Source organism: Hibiscus syriacus, unplaced genomic scaffold (genome assembly GCF_006381635.1).
Source record: "Hibiscus syriacus cultivar Baekdansim isolate YM2019G1 unplaced genomic scaffold, ASM638163v2 tig00000002_pilon, whole genome shotgun sequence".
NCBI classification, from domain to species: Eukaryota; Viridiplantae; Streptophyta; class Magnoliopsida; order Malvales; family Malvaceae; genus Hibiscus; species Hibiscus syriacus.
This window is the reverse complement of record NW_024061752.1, coordinates 596,929-613,557: the sequence shown is the minus strand read 5'-3', so window position 1 is coordinate 613,557 and position 16,629 is coordinate 596,929. Positions and strand designations below refer to the sequence as shown.

The 16,629-nt window shown below is 32.2% G+C and overlaps 3 long non-coding RNA genes across 4 annotated transcripts in view; all 3 read right to left on the bottom strand.

Moving 5' to 3' along the window:
- Positions 1-15,880, bottom strand: part of LOC120203419 — a 46,017-nt gene extending 30,137 nt beyond the window's left edge. The window contains exons 1-2 of the long non-coding RNA XR_005523828.1: positions 15,651-15,880; positions 14,807-14,880 (exon numbers count right to left, since the gene is read on the bottom strand). This is a non-coding gene — a long non-coding RNA (uncharacterized LOC120203419). The remainder of the gene's footprint in view (positions 1-14,806; positions 14,881-15,650) is intronic.
- Positions 5-721, bottom strand: LOC120203321. Of its 2 annotated transcripts, none has more exons than XR_005523812.1 (4): positions 683-721; positions 367-459; positions 241-281; positions 5-38 (listed from the first exon to the last, which is right to left on the bottom strand). It is a non-coding gene; the product is annotated as an uncharacterized LOC120203321 (long non-coding RNA). The 2 variants fall into 2 exon arrangements; XR_005523809.1 differs by lacking the exon at positions 683-721 and adding an exon at positions 579-667.
- LOC120203485 lies at positions 4,084-5,579 on the bottom strand. Its single transcript, XR_005523832.1, has 3 exons — positions 5,518-5,579; positions 4,686-4,746; positions 4,084-4,110 (listed from the first exon to the last, which is right to left on the bottom strand). It is a non-coding gene; the product is annotated as an uncharacterized LOC120203485 (long non-coding RNA).
- Positions 15,881-16,629: the final 749 nt, after the last annotated feature.

Below are 16,629 nucleotides of genomic sequence, written 5' to 3'. Positions count from 1 at the left end.
GAATGCCTGCTCATGCCTGCTCAAAAGACTTTTTTTTCCTTCAGAAAATTCAAGAAACAAGAAACCAACAATTATTGTCTAATAAAAGATTGATCAACTACAATTGAAGTTTAGCCCAGATGGTTTAAGAATACACTTAAGAGGTGGGATGCAACAAGTCTAGACTTTAAATTTCAACACTTGTAAAGCATATCAAGCTTCCCCTTGAAGAGAAAATGATCAAGCTTCTTTCATGGTTACCTTCCATCCTGAGAGTGATCATTAGCTCTATTGCTGCTTCCCTGACATAGAAGATGATCAAGCTAATTAGATTCCCCATGTCAAGCAAAACACAATTAAAAGTAACACGTCTCTGAAAAGAAATACCTTTCACTATAAGGAATTTGAATCTCACTTATTGCTTTTACATAACTGCGATGAGCACCGACATTTTGGTGAGAATGCTTGCGCTCATGCTGCCTGCAAAAAAGATATTTTTTTCCTTCAGAAAATTCAAGAAACAAGAAACCAACAATTATTGTCTAATAAAATATTGATCAACTACAATTGAAGTTTAGCCTATGGTTAAGAATACACACTTAAGAGGTGGGATGCAACAAGTCTAGGCTTTAAATTTCAACACTTGTAAAGCATATCAAGCTTTGCCTGGATTAGAAGATGATCAAGCTTATTTCATGGTTACCTTCCATCCTGAGAGTGATCATTAGCTCTAGCACTTCCCCTGGAAGAGAAATGATAAAGCTTATTTCATTCCCCATGTAAAGCATATCAAAAGGTATTAGCATCGTAACCGAAATTTCACAAGGATCTCAAGTTTCAAATCTGGAATGTTATATGGTGAAATGAAACTCAAAAGCACATTTGGATAGAGAAATTCCATAGAAAGTTACCAAGTAATTCAACATTTAAAAATCCTAATCTAGTGCAATAGAAACTATTAATATTTACACCTTCATTTTGAATGTTTTTCATTAGAGAAAATCGCCTCAGTGACCAAAAATGCCTTATAATATACGATTTTAACCAACTTTTTTTTGATTTGCCAAAATGACCAACAAATCGCAACGCGATATCAAAACCGCAACGCGATTTAGAAAAGCGCAACGTTGAAAAGAAAATCGCAACGCGATCTTCCAAGAATCGCAATGCGATTCATAAAATCGCAACGCGATCTTCCAAAAATCGCAACGCGATCTTCCAAGAATCGCAACGCGATTCAGAAAATCGCAACGCGATTCAGAAAATCGCAACGCGATTCAGAAAATCGCAACGCGATCTTCCAAGAATCGCAACGCGATTAAGAAAATCGCAACGCGATTCCAAGAATCGCAACGCGATCTTCCAAGAATCGCAACGCGATTCAGAAAATCGCAACGCGATCTTCCAAGAATCGCAACGCGATTAAGAAAATCGCAACGCGATTCCAAGAATCGCAACGCGATTCAGAAAATGAGTAAATTCTTTCAAAAGTTGTTGCATTTGTTTCTTTCTTAAGAATTTTCTCTAAAAAGATAGTATCCGCGCGGACGTGTCGAAGACACGTATTACCACGACCACGACCACGACCACGACCACGACCACGACCCGACCCGACCCGACCCGACCCGAGACGGCGGCGGCGGCGGCGCGCGAGAGTCCCCCTTGTTCTCTTTCACTCAACAAGGAAATGGGAAATCCAAGCCTTAAATACACTTCCCAATAGTGTTTCCAATACTATGTGGGATTGAGCATTACTCAACACTTCAAAGAAAATATAGCAATTTTTGTAGTATTTTCCCACTTAATCCATATCTAAAAATATTAAAACATTTTATCAAGAGAATTAAAAGAGTTGTAGATATCTATTTCAATTCAAACTTACATATAGTTTAAATGAAAATGTTTTAATATTTTTAAATATGGATTAAGCGGGAACATGCTACAAAAATTGCTATATTTTCTTTGAAGTGTTGAGTAATGCTCAATCCCACATAGTATTGGAAACACTATTGGGAAGTGTGTAAGATATCAAGCTTTGCCTGGATTAGAAGATGATCAAGTTATTTCATGGTTACTCCATCCTGAGTGATCATTAGCTCTAGCACTACTTCCCCTGGAAGAGAAAATGATAAAGCTTATTCATTCCCATGTAAAGCATATCAAAAAGGTATTAGCATCGTAACCGAAATTTCACAAGGATCTCAAGTTTCAAATCTGTTCAACATTTAAAAATCCTAATCTAGTGCAATAGAAACTATATATTTACACCTTCATTTTGAATGTTTTTCATTATTACTTCAACAAAATTGAGACATGTTCAACATTATTTAATAAACAATATTAATGTTTCATGAATGAACATAGCATATAAAGGCCTCAAAGTAAATAAGTGGATACCAACAAGAAGAACCATCCTCTCAAAGCACAGTCTTTACCATAGCTCCTAAATCCTGTGCGTATGATAATCATCAACACTTCTTCCTCCGTAGTCATCATCCCTACTGTAGCGGTCTTCATAATCTCTGCCAAACAATTGTTTGAATCCCCATATTTGTCATACCGATCATCATCTTATAGCCTTACTCATGGTCTCTTCCATGACCTTCTTATCATTCATAATCCATGTTTCATAACAATCATAATCATATTTGTCACCCATATTCCTTGAACACGACTTATACATCCCCATTATTTAATGCTCATATCAAGAATGAAACTCAGAAGCAACATCTTTAACAAATTGTTAACACAGAAGAAAGTAATCATACAAATCCCACTGATCATGATCTAGAAACGTACATAAATGGAACTGAATAAAAAAACTAGATAAAGCATAGACCTTTTCTATTTGAGTTCCATTTCATTGCTAATATTCTAAAAGGTTTATTACTAAAGAAAGGAAGAAAAATGGATGTCAACTAGTGAATGCATGAACAATAAATATCTCACAATTAAAGGCAAGATGAGAAAATACAATTGTACCTTTGCAGAGAAAAAACACTTGAATTGGAACACAAAAACCATTGAACTCATATAGAATTTCATACCTGAAACGGAACTGCAGGGACAAATTCATCAAAGACCTCCACTTGATGGTTTTGAGAAGTTGAATTATTAATATCAATGGCTGCTTGGTAAGTATTATTATTGCTAGCATGAGAAGAAACCCTAGGAGCAAACTGCTACAGAAGTTGGCAAACCCTATCGTAAAAGATATTTTTCAGTATGCATCATCAAGCATAACACAATTGAGAGTAACGTCTCTAAAAAGAAATACATTTCACTCTAAGAAGGGTTACCTTCCATCCTAAGTGTGATCATTAGCTCTAACACTGCTTCCCCTGACAAAGAAGATGATCAAGCCGATTACATTCCTCAAGTCAAGCAAAACACAATTGGAAATAACGTCTCTGAAAAGAAATACCTTTCACTATAAGAAAAAATCTGATATCACTTACTGCTTCTACATAAGTGCGAGGAGCGTTGACATTTGTGAGAATGCTTGCGCTCCTGCTGCCTCTGCACAAAATTTTTTATTCAGAAAATTTAAGAAACAAGAACCAACATTATTGTCTTATAATAGTTTGATCAACCACAATTTAAGTTTAGCCTAGATGGTTTAAGAATGAGAAAATACGGTTGTACCTTTGGAGATAAAAACCACTTTAATCAATGCAATATAACACATTAAGTCTACTAAAGTTCAACCCAATAAATCAGATAATGTTCGCCTAAGCCTTATAAAGTAGATACATTTTCATCTTAACCGTGAAAACCAAAAGAAACTTCACTAAAGAAATGCCTGGAAAATCAATAAAACTCGCCTAAGCCTTATAAAGTAGATACATTTCATCTTAAGAACCGTGAAAACCAAAGAAACTTCACTAAAGAAATGCCTGGAAAACATAAAACTTGAGACCTTGAAATCAAATGAATCAAACAACAACAAATACAAAGATGCACTTGATATCAGCACCAGAAATATTTGAAGATCTTTGATAGATGAAAATGTGGTAGCCTTGACACAGTATGTAGTGCATCCCTAACTTGTTCCATTATCATTTGGTCTCCTTAGAAGCTTCTTCTGCTTTTGAGGTGAAAATAAGCAGCAGCAAAGATTCCCCCATGGGACTGCAATTTCAGTTGAAAAATTACAAATGATTCAATTCATATACCACCAATAAAGAGATAACTAGATCCTAGACAATTACTTCTGAAGTCTAAACTTCATGGATGCTATAGCAATTAGGAGTACCTTCAGCACTTGCAACATTACAGTCTACTGAAAAAAAGGTTAACATAATTCTTATTCATGGATTTTATTAGAAATCTGAATAACATGCCAGTGTAGCAGGTTAGGAACCCATTAATGGTTTGCATTGAACTTTACATTTTTATTATTTTTGAATAGCATGTAGTTAAGAATATATGAGTAAGGCTTAAGAGAAGTAAACTATTGCGACAACAAAATCAATCCTCATGTTATCTGCTTACTAATGGTTTGGAAGGAATAACATGTAAAAATTAAATCTTTTCTTGATATTCTCAACTAAATATACCCAAGCTGTTAACATATCTTTTCTTGACAAACTTGACTTTTGGACACTTCTTAGTTACAAAATCTGACGGACCAATACAGTAGACACAAACATAGACAAAATAATAGAGATACGTATAAAATCATTATAAAAGAGAAAAAAGCTCACTTGAGAACTGATACTAGGCCTTACGATATTTTAAGAACATAGCCATCCGAATTTCCAGAACCTGAAAAAGAAAAAGAAGTTGAAATAGCAAGGTCAATCATAAGTATTCCAACTAAAACTTCATTATAATATTTATTACAGACCCTAGATTTCAATCAGAGTACAAGGAAAGTCAGATGCCATGTTCATAGGAAAACTGTAAAACTTAAAGAATGAACGGAACATAGATTATCTGAAATCATAAACTTTGCAAGAGATATTCAAATTACCGAATATGCATATATCATGACGCCGACTTGTGATCTAAATATGCATTTAACAAACATGGTATCACTGATGTATGAAACAATGAGCACCACATTAAATAGATTAAACAGTGAGCACCACACTAAATAGATTAACTTTGGTATATAGGCTAACTTTGTATACAGTCGAAAAATTTTAACAATAAAGTATCATTTTCCCTCCTTCCCTTCCCTTACCCTTCACTCCCCTCGGTCCAATGAAATCCTGCTAATGACAAGGATGCTTTTTCTTGAGAGGCGATCAGAATAGTAGTTCTTCCTTTAGAAACCGGTAGGAACCTAAATCCTAATATACTAAGAAACCTTTTGCCGAACTATCTTTATCATCTCATATGGGAAAGAAGCATGAACCAACAAAAGACCAAAACATAACATGACCCAACTCATCGTACTAAGTGAAATGCAGAAAAAGCAAAATCATTCTGAAGCATGGAGAGATATTACAGAACGAAAAGATTGTTACAACAAACTAGAGATGTGGTGGCCACTTCTATCTTTCAAGAATTTAGATTTAGAGATATGAAAACCTTGTTGAAGAAACCGAATTAGCTTATTCAGAACAGTCGTCCAGCAAAACCAATGAAATCATTAAAACCTGCAAAAAAACAAAATTATATTGTAGTAGTAAAACAAATTATAGCAACTTGAAAACTTCAGTCAAGAATTATTACTTTTCTGCAAGGTGAACCCCAGAATTCCCAATAAACAGTTATACCTCAATTTCTCAATATTTTAATGCATTAGGGAACACACAAAGATATATTCAACAAACAAGCTTGTATTTTCTTTTCACTTTTTTTTCAATCAAGCAGCTGGCAGAAACAGCACATCATCGAAGTCAACCTGCTTTAGCAAACCAGAATTCATTATGGAAGTGATTGATTTGAACACCATATAATCCCAAAAGCCCTGCATGCTTCTCTTTGACAACCGAGCAAACATGAAAAATAGTATCATTTAATTTAGAAAATAAAAAAAGGAAAACAAGACACATTTTGTACTGAAATACAAAAAATAAAACAACTAAAAATAAAATATTGTGGAGGGTCCAAACTCTTTTGGTGTAAGAACAATAAGGAAAACACTGCTAGAGCACAGTTTTTAAATTATTTCTATAAATATACAAATCATATAAACATTAAATAGGCTAGAAGCATGCACGAGAAAAGTTAAGATGAAAGAATTCTTACAGAGTCTGTGTGATAGCATTCCTCAATGTCCATCTCAAAATTAAGAAGTGAATCTTCCAGAGGGCTACAAGTTCAGCATGAAAATGTTTAGCTAATAAGTCTCAATAACATAAGAGTAAAGATATAAGGCTTTGATATGAAAACTTTATCAAACCTTTATCAAATGTTGATTATCGAAGATGGGAAATCTAATGAATAAGAACATTGGCAAACTGCTTCGAGGAAAAATAAGTTTTGGTTACCATTTACAAGTTACAAATAAGCTAAGAATACTAATTACAAAGATACGCTAAGAATTACTAATTACAAAGATAAGCTAAGAATTACTAATTACAATTTGGAGAATAAGATATGCAAAATGTAATTAACCATGTTGAGTCACAAACATGTAATCTGAAAAAAAGAGAAGATGTAACTAATATCCATACAATGACGAGAAACCATTTCAATTTGATTATTATTAAACAAGTTTAAACATAAGCTAAGAATACTAATGGGAAAGCTATACAATATGTAATTAAATTGAGTCACTGACATGTAATGAGAAAAAAGATGAATAAACTAATGCATGATATCTGTGATGAAGTGACTGAGCAAGGTCATTATCAGATATATTGCACATCATGATTCTGAGAAAAAAATGATGAATAACTAATGCATGAATATCCGTGATGAAGTGACAGAGCAAGGTCATTATCAGATATTGCACATCGTGATCCTTTTTAACATCTTTATATAGTTGTAATTAAAATAAACAGTTTCCCACATGAAGCATAATAAACATTTCACACTTCATGTCCTCCTCACAAATCCTCGATATAGTTTTTAGTTGTATTAATCTTTTACATACCATCTATCGCCCATTATTTATAGGTTAGCTCTGATTGAAAAAGCATGTCAAGAAAGTTTTTAAGTATAAATATTTGACTAGTCCTAAAACTTTTATCTTACTTGGTATGGATCCAACCATGATAGAAAAAGGTCCAAACACAAGCCAGCATAACTGGTAAAACCCCAAGAATTGTACCAAGGACCTCACACACCTTCGTTAGGGATGGAGATGGGTTTGATGAGATTCAACTATTGTCTCTCCTCTAGTCTTCTTGGACAACAATTACTAAGGTAGAAACATAAAAGAATACATACACAGTGGTTGAATGACATTCCTGTTGCTAGCCTTATACAACACATACATAGTAACAAGAATAGAAAACATTAGTGTATCGAAGAAGCCTTTTCTTCATTTTACCTTCTTTTAGATGGAAAGACATAGTGACAATATCAACCAACGTATCCAACTAATTTACTAATCTAAACTTAAATACACCATGGAAAGCATTAAAATGTAACTTGTGGTACAACCTAAATACTTGAATCATACCTGCTATTCATAGATGCTTGTTTTATTCGGATAAAGTTAATGGATATACAGACATATCCAAAATAAAGCAGAGCTTTCTTTAAGACACTCTAAAACCTGCAAAAATGATAAATAATTAATTAGAGTTGGTTCGCTGAAAATTCATTACCAACTTACTAAAATTGTTAATGCCTATGTTAAGAGATTAGTTCTATTCATGAAGTACACAAAGAGCAACATAAGAAAGATAATATTACTTCAAAGGAAGACAAAGCCTTCTAGCTTGTAGTTGCCTCTTCTTTCTTCTTTTTTCAAGAAGAAGAAGAATAAGAATGGAATAAACTACTGTGACAGATCAGCATTATGTAATTGCAAGATGCATTCCACATACGAAAAGATGATTTGAAATGGAAGAAGAAAAGGCTTTCCTTAAAGATTGTTTTCACAATATCATTTACTACTCGGTTCAGACAAGTTTTAAACTTCAACCTGGAAACTAAATGGCTTAAATATTGCTTTCCAAGAACATATGCAAACATATCCATTAACACTTGAATAGACATGCACCAATGACTTGTGAAGGACAATAATGGACCACTCAGAAGTGAAGACAATGGACGCAAATATAAAAAAATGAAATTGCAAGAAGTAAGATGTTAATTATCTGAAATGGTTTTGGCATCTCAACATTTTGAAAGAAATGATTGTTTCTTTTACCCAATATTCAATAATGTGTTGCATCTTTCCTCCGACTATTTAGATGGTTATGGCATTGTACCATAAAAACATCCATAATGTGTTCTTCTTTTAACTATTCCTTTTTTACCATGACAAGATGGCATACTATCTTCTCATAGGGTTAAAATTTTATATTATCATGATATGAGAAGTCAAGCCTGCAAACCTACTTGAATGCATTACATGGTCCACAGAGCAACATAAACAAAACATAGAATGCTTGGCACATAAATTGGAATGTTTAACACACCATTAAATTCTTAAAGATGAGCAAGGTAAACAACCCAATAAATTATAGAGAAGCACTTGATAAATTGGAAAATATCTCTAAAAGGAAAAACAAAGTACCTCCATTGAAGAGAATGCCTCTTTGTAAATGAGGGATTTCAAACATAGTTTTTATAATCCACCATCCACCGAGGACTGTACCGCACAATATGTGTTGAAAACAAATACACCTCAAAAAGAACATGATCATTTCCTAAATATTTTAGAAACAAACAAACATTATTAAGATACCAGAACAAAGTTCATAAAAGAAAGAAAACTGCTTAAAGTTTTGAGTCAAAAGTCAATGACTTAAACGTAGGAAAGCTTACCCGGGCCATGAAATGTGAAAATTTTAAAAGCCACTCATGGTATAAGTGAAAATCCCCATGAATCTTTTTCTTCGTAAGCAATATGACATCCACACATGATAAACATGCTCCAATGACTACTAAAGATGTAGAAGAATATCTCTGAAAATTTACCTAGATTTTACATATATACACATGTATAAATACATATATACATGATTTTTGAAACATTAGTAAATTTCTCAAGTTAAAAAAAGGAAAAAACAATCTTTTTGCTACTCCAATCAAAAAAGAAAAATAAAAGAGAGCCAGCATTGAAGGGAATGTGGAAGGGGAGCTAAGTAGAATATTACTTGCTTAGTTTGATTCATGATAATAAATAAGAAGGATTTGAACTTCAAACCGGAGCAACAACTGATGCATAATCTCTATAAGAAGAATTTATTGTCCAATTTGTTCGGGCACTCCTTCTCATAAATGTGAAAAAAGTAGCATGGAATCATTCTTCAAGACAAAACTGTTTTTGACAGAGAAAGAAAAGATGTTACATGAAATGTAATATTAACATAAATAAGAAGAAAAGAAAGCATATTCTTAATTCATGGATTTTATTACAACTAAAACTTCATTATAATTATTTATTACAGACCCTAGTTAGTTACAATCAGAATACAAGGAAAAGTCAAGATTCCATGCTCATAGGAAAACTGTAAAACTTAACAGAATGAGCGGAACTTAGATTAACTGAATTCATAAACTTTGCAAGAGATATTCAAATTACCAATATGCATATATCATGAACGACGACGGATCTAAAGCAATATGCATTTCACAGAACATGGTATCATTGATGTATGAAACACTGAGCACCACATTAAATAGATTAACTTTCATAATGTTGCTATATAGCTAACTTTATATACAGTCGAAAAATTTAGCAATAAAGTATCATCTTCCTTACCTTACCTTTCACTCCCCTCGGTCCAATCAAATCCAGCAAATGAAGGATGCTTTTTCTTGAGAGGCGATCAGAAACAGCAGTTCTTCCATTAGAAACTGGTATGAACCTATAATCCTAGTATACTAAGAAACCTTTTGTTGAACTCTCTTTATTATCTCATATCGGACAGAACATGAACCAGCAAAAGACCAAAACAATGACATGACCCAACTCAACAAAGTCTTAAGTTAACAGCACAAAACTATGAATGTTACTAAGTGAAATGCAGAAAAACAAAAATTCATTCTGAAGCATGGAGAGATGTTACAGAATGAAAAGATTGCTACAACAAAACTAGAGATGTGGTGGCCACTGCTATCTTTTCAAGAAGAATTAGCGTATTCAGAAGCAATCGTCCAGCAAACCAATGAAATCATTAAAACCTGAAAAAAACAAAATTGATTTGTAGTAGTAAAAACTTAAATTCATATATAGCAACTTGAAAACTTCAGTTAAGGATTTTTTTTACTTTTTTGCAAGGTGAACCCCATAATTCCCAATAAACAGGTACACCTCAATTTCTCAAATGTTATAATGCATCAGGGAAAACAATATATTAAACAAACAAGCTTGTATTTTCTTTTTTCACTTTTTTTCAATGAAGCATAAAGAACATCCAGATGTCATCTCAAGCAGTCTTAAAGAGTAAGAATACCTTTAATAAACCTAGACGAAGATATGACCATCTATAAGCATAGAAGATTGCTCTAAATAATGATGCATTTCAGCATGAATTATTTTGCTGATCTTGCCAGCAACCTTATAATTTTTCATGACATGTAGAAGGATCCATATCAACCGGCAGCAAAAGCAAATCATCAAAGTCAAGCTTCTTTAGCAAACCAGAATTCATTATGGAAGTGATTGATTTGAACACCATATGATCCCAAAAGCCCTGCATGCTTCCCTTTGACAACCAAACAAGCATGAAAAATAACAGTATCAGTTTATTTAATTTAGAAAATAAAAAAGGGAAAACAAGAGACATTTTGTACTGAAATGCAAAAAATAAAAACAATATGATTTGGCATGGAAGTTTCTGAGATGGCTATAATATGGACAGCTGCTAAATGTGATTCAAAAGTCAAGAGGGCCTTGTCGAGGCAGGCGAGTCAAATATGTAATTAACATGGTGAGTCACTGACAATCTGAGAAAAAAAGGATGAATTAATGCATGAATATCCGTGATAAAGTGACTAAGCCAGGTCATTATCAGATATATTGCACATCATGATCTTTTTTAACATCTTTATATGAGTTGTAATTAAAATAAATAGTTTCCCACATGAAGCATAATAACATTTTCACACTTCATATGTCCTCATAATAACATTTTCGCCCATTATTTTCTAGGTTAGCTGTGATTGAAAAAGCATGTCAAGAAAGTTTTTAAGTACAAATATTTTTTAGTTATGGATCCAATCATGGTAGAAAAAGGTCCAAGCTAGCATAATTGGTAAAACCCCAAGGAATTGTACCAAGTACCTCATACACCTTCATTAGGGATGGAGATGAGTTTGATGAGATTCAACCATTGTCTCCTCCAGCCTTCTTGGACAACAATTACTAGGGAAGAAACATAAAAAGAAAACAAGATAACAGTCAATAGAAAAACCTATTAGTGGTTGAATGACATTCCTGTTGCTAGCCTCATACAACACATAACATAGTAACAAGAATAAGAAAAACATTAGTGTATTGAAGAAGCCTTTTTCTTCGTTTTACCTTCTTTTAGTTGGAAAGACATAATGACAACATATCCAAGTAATTTAATAATCTAAACTTAAAATACACCCTGGAAATCATTAAAATGTAACTTGTGGTACAACCTAAATACTTGAAAACATGTTGTTCATAGATGCTTGTTTTATTCGGATATAGTTAATGGATATAAAGAACATGATATCCAAAAATAATCCAAAGCTTTCTTTAAGACACTCTAAAACCTGCCAAAAAGGATAAATAATTAATTAGAGTTGGTTCGCTGAAATTCATAACCAAGTTCCTAAAACTGTTAATGCCTATGTTAAGAGATTAGTTCTATTCATGAAGTACACAAAGAGCAACATAAGAAAGTTATAATATTACCTCAAAGGAACAAGACAAAGACTTATAGCTTGTAGTTGCCTTTTCTTTCTTTCTTTTTCAAGAAGAAGAAGAATAAGAATGGAACAAAACTACTGTGACAGATCAGCATTATGTAATTGCAGGATGCATTCCACATACGAAAAAATGATTTGATGTGGAAGAAGAAAAAAGGCTTTACTTAAAGATTGTTTTTCACAATATCATTGACTACTCAGTTCAGACAATTTTTAAACTGCAGCCTGGAAACTAAAACTAAATAGCTTAAATATTGCTTTCCAATAATATATGCAAAATTCATATCCATTAACACTTGTACAGACATGCACCATGATACTTGTGAAGGACAATAATGGACCACTCAGAAGTGAAGACAATGGAGGCAAATATAAAAAAAAAAAATGAAAGAAGTAATTTATTAATTAACTGAAATGGTTTTGGCATCTCAACATTTTGAAAGAAATGATTGTTTCTTTTAGCCCTCAATATTCAATAATATGTTGCATCTTTCCACCGACTATTTAGATGGATAAACTATTCTTTTTTTACCAGGACAAGATGGCATACTATCTTATCATAGTGTTAAAATTTTAAATAAATTTATATAATTCAAGAATAAATTAATAATTCAAGAAAATTAACAATGCTTTTTAATTTTTCCCAAAAAATAAAACAATTACCTGTAGCAGCTCTAAGACAAGCATCTTTCCCGTAACTCACCACAATCCACTTTAGAAAGACCAGTCCCTGAAAACAAAAATAAAGAACAATAAGAGACAAAAACAATGACAAAGATCATGGGCAACACGCAAGAGATTATAACATGATATATATTTATATAAACAACTTACAAAATATCAGCAAACAAATACCATGTCTTTGAACAGGAAAAAAAACACTAAGAGAAGTCAATATTAATCATGAAGGTTAGTCACAATTCTACATAGAAAAAAGCATTTACTGGGAAGTTGTCAGTGCCAGTAATGTCAATAAATCCACATCACATTCTTCACATCAGGAAGAACAAAGAATTAAAATAAATATTCAATACTAGAGGAGTATACCTAAACTTAGACCATCAAGCAAAACAAGGCACCATGAATAAATGAATCCTCAGGTCCCAATTTAGACACATTATCAAATGCTACCACGACAAAAGATCTCTGAAAGTGAGAAACCTCCCAATTTGCAATTGATGTAAGGTACAAGAAATGAATTAGTTTAGTGCATTAGATTGATTCAACACATTTTTTTTTTATAAAAGTAGGAGGTCTCATTAAAACCCCCCTTCATAATTGTCCCTTTCATAAATGAAAGGAGAAACTAGCAGAAGGAGGAAAAGAGTACCTTATTTCAACACATATTAAATGCCATGGACATGTTCTTTCAGGTTTGGGCCTTCAACAACCAAGATGATTAAAAAAAGAAAGGAGGAGAATAAAAGAAAACAACTCCACGGGACAAAGTAAATATTACAATCACATCCATTGGCAGTCTCAAGAGCAAAACGAACGGTGAAAACACAAAAATAAAACAAGTACAAAGTGAAACTTAAAAATGAAACTAGTCTAGTTACACAATTATTAGAACTTAAAAATGCATAATAAGTGATAATTCAGCCCCAACACATGCAAAAGATTTTCAAGTAGGCAAAGTATACTTTATAGTTTATACATTACAAGTTGGGAAAGACTGCAAATATAAAAGTTATTTTTGAATCTTTATTTATTCAGATATAATTCTTGGAAGCTTTATTATGAAAAAGCATGGAATTAGTTTGCAAAAAAATAAAATAAAAGTCAACATGGAAATGAAAATAAAATTAGAAAACAGCTTTTAACATTTATATAATTGACCAAGTTAATCAAAGCAAACTACCTAAAATAATAAAAGATCAAAGATAACTTTTCATCCTTGGAGCTACAAGGTCAAACAGGAACACTAGTTTCATTATGAAACTTTAGATCAGAGACTCATACCTCCCCGGAACCAGTTGTGAATAAGCTTGAACCTTCCAACAACGTAAATATAATAGACAACACATCCGGCGGTGCTTTGTCAATATCCATAACACAACCCAAAATCCATTCATAATAGCCGAAAAATGGAATTTGAAGATAGCACAATAAGTCAAATCCCAAAATATCAGAGCCAAGGTAAGAAAAACAACAAAACTCATTTAAAGGAAACAAACCTGAGTAAGTGATCCAGCTGGTATCTAATTTCAAAACAAGTTGGAGACACATCTTTGCATTCAGGAAAAAAGAGTAAATAATATATCTTTAATATTTTGTCATTTATAATTTAAATATGAATATTATTATACTTATAAACTATATTAATATATTAATATAAATTAAGAATAAGTTAACATAAATTATGAATAACTTAATATAAATTAAGAAAAAATGAAAGGGGTGTTTTGTATAGATAGAGAAAAACCATACAAAACAAAACATCAAATCGGGCCACGTTACAAAACCTCCCTACACCTAATTGGAGGAAAAAAAGTGCACCGAAACGATGACATTACAATACCAACAATAAATTAATATAACTAAGAATAAATTAATTTAATTCAAGAATAAATTAATATAATTCTTTTTTTGAAAGGGGTGTTTTGTATAGATAGAGAAAAAACATACAAAACAAAACATCGAATCGGGCCTGTTAAAAAACCTCCCTACAACTAATCGGAGGGAAAAAAAGTGCACCGAAACGATGACATTACAATACCAACAATAAATTAATATAATTAAGAATAAATTAATATAATTAAGAATAAATTAATATAAATTAAGAATATATTAATTTAAACTAAGAATAAATAAATTTAATTAAGAATAAATTAACAAGCATCTTAACCTGTGGCAGCTCTAAAAGAAAAGACAAGCATCTTTCCCGTAACTCACCGCAATCCTTTTTAGAAAGATTTGTCCCTGAAAACAAAAATAAAGAACAATAAGAGACAAAAACAATGAAAAAGATCATGGGCAACACACAAGAGAATATAACATGATATATATCTATAACAACTTAATATCAAGCGTATTATGGAAAAATTCATTGTATCAGCCAACTAAATATCTAGCGTATTATGGAAAAGTAATTGAACAATGAAAGAACGAAAGAAAATTAACTTTTCTTTCAAACAGAGAAAAAAATTAATGCTTTAATATCATGGATTTCTCTCTCTCTCTCTCTGAATCACGATAAAACAAAATAAAGAACAATAAGAGACAAAACAATGAAAAAGATCATGGGCAACACACAAGAGAATATAACATGATATATATCTATAACAACTTAATATCAAGCGTATTATGGAAATTCATTGTATCAGCCAACTAATATCTAGCGTATTATGGAAAAGTAATTGAACAATGAAAGAACGAAAGAAAATTAACTTTTCTTCCAAACAGAGAAAAAAATTAATGCTTTAATATCATGGATTTCTCTCTCTCTCTCTCTGAAAGGAAAAGCGCAAGAAATCATTTCCTTGATAAAATTGAACAAATAGCCAATGACCCCAATTAAACCCTAAACCCTCCTTTCTTATTTTACCCCAACCCCAAAAAAAATGCACCCATTACCCAATATTCCAATTCGAATCAAAAAATGAAAGAAAGAAAAGGGGTGAAGAAAAAGAAACCCAGAAGCACCAGGCATTGTTCAATACAATAATACAATATTAATGAATGCAACATACCACTACTATCGCAAACTTCATAGTCCATAACGAGAAAAAAATTCAAAAATAACGAAGCAGCAAAAGATCCCCCGTTCGTTGAAGGAAAACGGCACCCCCCAAAGAAAAGAAACAAAACCCTAACGAGAGAAGAAGCTGGTGACGACGCAATCGATCCAATGGAAATGGGAAGAGTTGAAGTAGAGAGAAAGTGGGAAGGCTTTTTGGGTATAATTTTGGAAAGATTTGATTTGGGGATAAAGATGGATTAAGGCAAGGCAAAGGAGGGTTTTCTTGGACTTGAAATTGTTCCTCGAAGATAAGAAAGAAAGAAAAGGCGGTGAAGACAAAGAAACACCGGGACATTAATAAATGCAACATACCGAGAAGAAAAATAAAAAATAACGAAGCTGCAAAAGATCCCCGTTAGATATGATAGCCGTTGGTTGAATATGAGCCGTTGGCTCCTATGGAGGCTCCCATTTGATTTAAAGATTATTTTATTTGATTCAAAAATATTTGATTAAGTTTTCAAAACAAATTCAGATTAAGAGAAGTTTGACTCTGTAAGGCTAAAGCACTCTGATGTAATTTACTGCACATAACAAATACCGGTAGTCATTATGTTCAATCGATATTTTTGACCCTATTTTAAGGTAAGAACTCATACTTTCCTTTGATATTACGAACACAAATATATATATATATATATAATCTTACTTTTATTAGCTAAAATAAAGATATAATTGAAAAATTATTTATAGAGAGATATTATAAAAATGATCATCAAATATATGAAGATTATATATTTTTTTTGGGATCGAGTATTTTTTATTATAAATCTGAGTCCGATCTAATATTATCTTTCAAAACAAATTTAATCCGAAATGAACTCCAAATTTTAAAATAAAAAATCGCATATGATTGGACAAATCGAAACCTATCAGATACATGTCAAATATTCATCCTATTAATGAGATAAAAATCAATATTCTTTTAA